A 6,884-nucleotide genomic window follows, 5' to 3' on the forward strand; every position below is an offset into this window, starting at 1 on the left:
TGTGTGTGTGTGTGTGTGTGTGTGTGTGAGCTTAGTCAAATAAAAACTTTGTAATTTATGATAACCATGAGACCCAATGTGAATCACTCGTTTGGATAATTAAAGATATATTTAAAATTATAATATTGGGTAAATTAGTAATATTGTTTTTGACGACAACCTAGGAAATTAAATTTTAATAACATTTTATTCCGTTTCCATCTATTCAATTTCCGTATTTATACCCATCTTCCAATTTTTTCTCCCCATATCTCATTGATTTAGTCAACCCTAATACCTATCAGTATTGTTGCACCTCTTCTCATCTATACAATGGTAACACAATATGTTCAGTGAGTATCACAACGTGTATACATTAGGTTTCATGCCGTGTATCTTAGGGTATCACAACGTGTATACAGTAGATATCAGTGAGTATATAAAGAGAATGATCCTAATTAATGTATAACAACTTGTATACAACAGGTATCACAGTGAAATGTTCACGCCGAATGAGAGATTGAAGAAAAGGATAAAATTTTAAAATTACCAAAATTGTTAATTTTTTAAATTTGTTTTTTGATTTATGAATGAGATTATATCTCATTATTACAATATCTATATTATATTATAAAATATTTGATAAAAACTCTTAAAAATTATTTTTTATGCATAAAGTACTGTTTATTGATGCATATTACTTAAAATTCAAGATTACAAGTAAATTCTCCGTAAGTACAACTTATTAAAGCTTCATGTTTGAATTTATGTAACTAATTGTAGATAAACAGAATCAAACAGAGGATAAACAACTCATTTTAAAATATAACAAATTTAAAATATAATTAGGATAATTATCGAGTTCTAACAAAATAATTAATTATATATTTATAAAAAAATTATATTATTAAACCAAATATAAATTATTTCGTTATTGAACTTAAATTAAAAAATTGAATTAAAAAAATACACAAAGAATAAGAAATTTTAATACTAATGTCGATATATTTTTGTCAAATTTTTATGACATCTTAAAATTTTTATTTTATTCAAAAATAAAAACATTATCGTTTTTTTAAAATCACATACGACCGTATTATAACATCAACTGAGATAAAAAATACAATAAAATATTAAAATCAAGATATATATCGTTGTATTTCATTTTTGGTTAGGAAAAATGATTAGTTATTAAGAAATTAAATAAAAAAATGTGGGTGTGGAATATTTCCTATATGCTGATAAGGGACAAAGAGTAGCTTAAATTAATTAGTGATAAGACATTAAGATGCAAAAGTTTTGTTCAATATTTAATTAATTAAATAATCAATTATTATCGCCTTTTAATTGTTCTTTTGGAATGATATATCACTAACGAATCCAATCTTCATCCAATGGTTCATGAGAAGTTCATTTATCTTCGTTTATTTAATAAATGAACGAATATAAACAAGTTTTTTTTGTTCATTTAGATAAACAAACGAATATGAGTAAATGTCTCATTCGTTCATTTATGTTCGTGAATGTTCGTTTAATACATAAAAATATTCATATTAATTTTATTTTCATATAAATAAATTTTAAATCTTGAAACTTGACCCATAAAGAGTTAAAGACGTTTTTGGACTAATCCAATTTGGACCTTTATTTAAACTTAGTCTATTACTTTATTTATGTTCGTTTAAAATTGTCCGTTTATGTTCGTTCGTTTACGTTCATTTAACTTCTTAATTAATGAACATGAACGAACACGCCTACTTCTTAAATGAACAAACACGAACACCTAAAATTTTGTTTGTTGAATGTTTGTGTTCGTGCCTTTGTTTGGTTAACGTAAACAAATGAACATGAACAAGACCCGTTCGTGTTCGTTCGATTCATTTACAAACCTATATATCAGCATTATCTAATGCAAACCAACTAATACTTTTATTATTTTTATAGTAAACTATAAATTTGGTCCCTATAGTTTGTTGAAATTAATTTTTTTTTGTTCTTGTCCTTTCAAAATTACAAGATAGTTATTGTGGTTTGAAAAAACGTTTGAATTTGATCATCTCTTTAACGGACATTAAAAATTCCGTTAAATGAGTAACATTTTTGTTATTTATTAAATTTTTATATCATTTAAATCAAAATCGATTTTATGATTTTGGTACATGTGGATTTTGATTTGGTTAAAGAAAAAAATCGATAAAAAAACAAAAACGCTTCTTGTTTAATGGATTTTTTGACGATGCTAAAATGAGGAACCAAATCATGACGTTTTTACCAACCATAACGGTTATTTTGTAATTTCCAAACTTTAAAGATAAAAAATGATTTTTGAAAAACCACATGGACCTAATACATTTTCTTTTACTATAAAAAGTTAAAACAAACTATAAATTTAGTCCATGTGGTTTTTCAAACCCGATAAATGGACGAAAATATCTCACTTAACGGAATTTCTAACGACTATTAAAGAGAGAGACCAAATCGGAACGTTTTTCAAACGACGATGATCATCTTGTAATTTTTAAAACTGTAAGGATAAAAAATGCTATATTCGACAAACCACAGAGATCAAATATGTAGTTTACTCTATAATTCAAAAAAGTTTGAAACCATCTGGTAAGCATTTGATTATTTAATTCCGAACAAAAAGCCACCATTACCAAGTTTGCCTTCCAACCACATCAACTTGTCGTATTTGCTAATCGTAAAGCAGACACCATTCATACATTCAACTTAAATTCAAACCTACAAAATATAAAAACAAAGTCTGATTAACGATCGACATGTGAAACAACGTTAACATGTAATTTAAGGAACCATGATTTGTAAAAATCTAAAAGTCTTTACAACGACAAAAAAACATGAAAATTGATACCTTTGAGGTTGAAAAATGGACGTAATGGGTCAAGAGATGGAATTATAGTGCACGTGAAAGTGGGTCGGACTAGGTTTGACCCATTAATGTTTTTTTTTTGATTTATTTTGGTTTTTATAAATAAATAATTATTAAAATAATGCATTTTTTTAACAATGTTGTGAATATTTGAATATATTTTAAACAATTTTTGTTATTAGGTGATGTTTTATATATAAATATATATCATATTTTATATCAAAATCAGATCAAATCATATAATAAAAATGTAAAAAGTAAATTTATGAACATAAAATATATATATATATATATATATATATATAAAGCTACAGTTAATATAATAATGGACAAGCTTCTCTCTTGCAATAATAATTATGGGTAGAGTACCATACATACAATAATATAGTAGTAGCAGTCTGACATGTGTCACGATGATGCTGGTATGATTGAAGGAAACGACGTCGTTAGAGGCAATAGTGCAAAATCTATTAAAGTGAGAGATACCACGTGGAATACGTGCTCCATAACTTAAGGGACCACATTCCCTCCTTCATCTTATGTATGCATGTATCCCCATTCTCATCTTCTTGTAATAAATGGGTTATTTACAAAAAGCAGGAGTCAATGTCTCAATGGAATCATGTTTATTTATCAACCAGTTATAATTAGTATACAAATTTTTATATCATTAGTAACTGATCTATTTAATACTGAGTTGTTTTTTAAGTGAAAAACGTGAGAACGAATTTGAATCCTTGATTATCTTTAATTTCAAACTCACTCATGAATTGAACTTGATATGATGTAAAGATAAAAATAAAATTCAAACTTGAAAAAGAAATTCTTAATAACGTGTACAAACTCACGTGGAAATGTTGAGTACCATGTGTGAACTATGAAAAAGTCTATGAAAACAGACATTGTTTGGTAACTTTTCACATTGCATATTCATTTTTATTTGTCGGAACTTTCCACCTACCATTGTCAACGGGTATCAAATCAGGGATTAATTTTCATCATTCGCCTCTTTAATACATGTGTTCAATTACAATAGGTCTTTTAGATACGTCGAGTGGTTTTTCAACATTGGTTGATCGTTTTAAAGATTCTATTGATATTGCAATTCAAAATTTTAATTGGATCTCAATTACTATCACAATTGATAGATTGCATTAGTTAGTTCTTTTTTTCTCGAGATGGTAAAAATGGACGTGAGATCTCGTGTTTGAATCTAGGCATTGCCCTCTACCAATAGGATCTTGTGCGATTTACCTCTCTGATAATGACTTTGGAACTGGTTTGATAGAGACGTTCCATAGGGTGGTGAACACATTTTATGTGTGTGTGTATGTGTGTGTGTATATATATATATATGTATATATATATATATAGGGGTGGGTTCATTTGTTAATCCAATATATCGTGTTAACTTTGTGAACCAATCAAAATCTTTAATCTTTGTAATTTATGGATAAAATTCATCATAGAATTTTTGTAACAAATTAAAAAATGATGCTTAATAAATATAGGTGAATAATAATGAACAAAGGGTAATTTTGGAAAAAAAATAGGGAGGTTTCATTTAACATTAATTACTTTTCCGGTAATTATTTCATCGTTTTGAAACAAACATCAAGCTTTAATTATTCATTCATTTATTAATATGTAATGTGTAACTTATGAATGGTGTGAAGTAATGAACAATTTGTTATATATGAATAACTTATGAACATTGTTCACCAATGAAAATATAACATATATGAAAATGTTCATCCGTGAACACATACCTGAATGTGTACGTATATATGACTGGTGAACAATAATCACCAAGGAACAATGTAACTCCATCATAATATATTAAACGCACATACAAATTTCATTTGTGAATGATATCTATCATAATATGTTAAACACACATACAAATTTGAAAAGAGCCAAATTTTAAGAACAATGTAACTTCCATATTTTGTAAACATATTCTTATTTATTTTACCTCACTTATTAAATATTTAATAAACTATTAACCATGAACCAATATGGATTCCTATTGGATCATTTTGGTTTGTATAGTTAACACAAAATTAAGGTTAACAAAAGATGACACCCATATATGTATGTATGTATGTATGTATGTATGTATGCATGCATGCATGTATGCATGCATACAGGCATGTATGCATGTATATTGATGGACATTCAAACGAGAACACTATCATTTTACAAGAACGCAAGAACATCCTTATCACATGTGATAATACATTTGAGGGGACGTGGTGGTGTATGGATGTCATGCCTTGCAACTTAGGTCGCACCAAAGGTCGTCTACGTTTACGGTTTAGTATAACATGTGATGGTCTTGATGGATTACAGTATCACATTAATAACACTTTTTTTATCACTCGTGATAGTACATGTGAGGGATTTACTAGTGTAAGAGCGACTTGGCCTACAACCTAGATCGCATCAAAAGTCATCCACGTCTCTGATTTAGTATCATATGTAATCCAATAATAGTATCACATATGATTGTTTATGGTAAAAAAATGTTCTTGCGTTCTCATAAAATAAAGATATTCTCGTTTGAATAATTGAATCCTGTACAATACCAAATTACAAAAAAGATGTAATTTTTTTTTCCAAGTTTAAAACTTCATCAAAAATTAAAATCATATTTACAATATTAACATTTCCTATTTGAGACGTGGCGTGAATGAATTTTTTTCGAAATATGTGATTTACGTAAAAAAAATCATAAATTCGGAAAATTTTAATACCAATGGAATAAATAGTAGATTTTAAATTTATCGATGAACCAAAACAACATAGTATTTTGGTCATACATGTGATCATCTAGATTTTTTGTTATTTGTTCGGGGACCCATAATTTCAAATGTTCAAAGATTATGACAATCGGAAAAAAGTTGTGTTTTTATACCTTTTTCTCACTCTCAATACGTATACGAGTCAACCAACTTTATAATCTTTGACCACAATTATGAATTACAAATCTATACGAGGGGATGTTTTTTCCCTTTGTTTTCACATCCACTTTGCTCATACACACACACTAATGTGTTTTTAGAGGGAGAAACGAACCTCAAATTCAAATGTTTTTTAAAGGAAAGACAATAATATTAACGATCAATGATTATGCGAGAAGCAGAATACAGAGACAAACCAATAACAAAGACTAACCAAAGAACGTCCAAGAGAAGCAAAAACATGAGCAAAACCTACTAAACAAAAGGCAACTCGAGACCAAAACTAAACACGATACAACTGTCAGTTGAAAAACGATTTAGAAAGTGTATATGTGTGGGGTTTGATTCATGTTGGTCTAGTAAGAGTGCCATTCCAAACCTCAAAGCCGCATGTCATCATTATCAGCAACCCTTTGTTCAAATCGATTATTCCCATCCAAATCATTTGATTTCTTGTCACAGTTTTCCGAAAATCATTACAAAAGGTGTCACAACTTGTGTTTTGAGCGCAACCATCGGTCACCATCTTTCTTGTTCATAATATGGGGGACAACAAGAAGACATTAAAGCATTGGCCAAGAGCGCGAGCATGAGCAAAGACGTTAGTAGGGTGCTTATAGAAGTTTAGGGTAAACGAGTTTACCAATCCTTAGGGGTGTTTGTGGTCTGTTACGCACAGTCCAACCCCTTCCCTGTTTAATAAACTAAACTCCAAGTGTGAAACCAATCAAGCTCAACCACAAAGATGTGGTTTGTATTGTATGTTATGCACAATTTAGGCTTATTATGATTTTTAAACAATAAACAAATAAAATAAAAGATTTAAATGAAATACGAGAAGTTTTAGAACACAACTAAAAGTAGCTTAACAAAACGTGACAAATGTGGTGCCACACTAATGTAGATAGTGTAAAACAAATTAATCATGTAACCAAAAAAGAATATATATATATATATATATATATATATACATATATATATATATATATATAGGTTGATTATTATACAACCCATGACATTTGTGCAACCAATACAACCCAATCTCAATCGTC

The sequence above is a fragment of the Cynara cardunculus genome (assembly GCF_001531365.2).
Source record: "Cynara cardunculus var. scolymus isolate 2C chromosome LG 11, CcrdV1, whole genome shotgun sequence".
Lineage (NCBI taxonomy): Eukaryota > Viridiplantae > Streptophyta > Magnoliopsida > Asterales > Asteraceae > Cynara > Cynara cardunculus.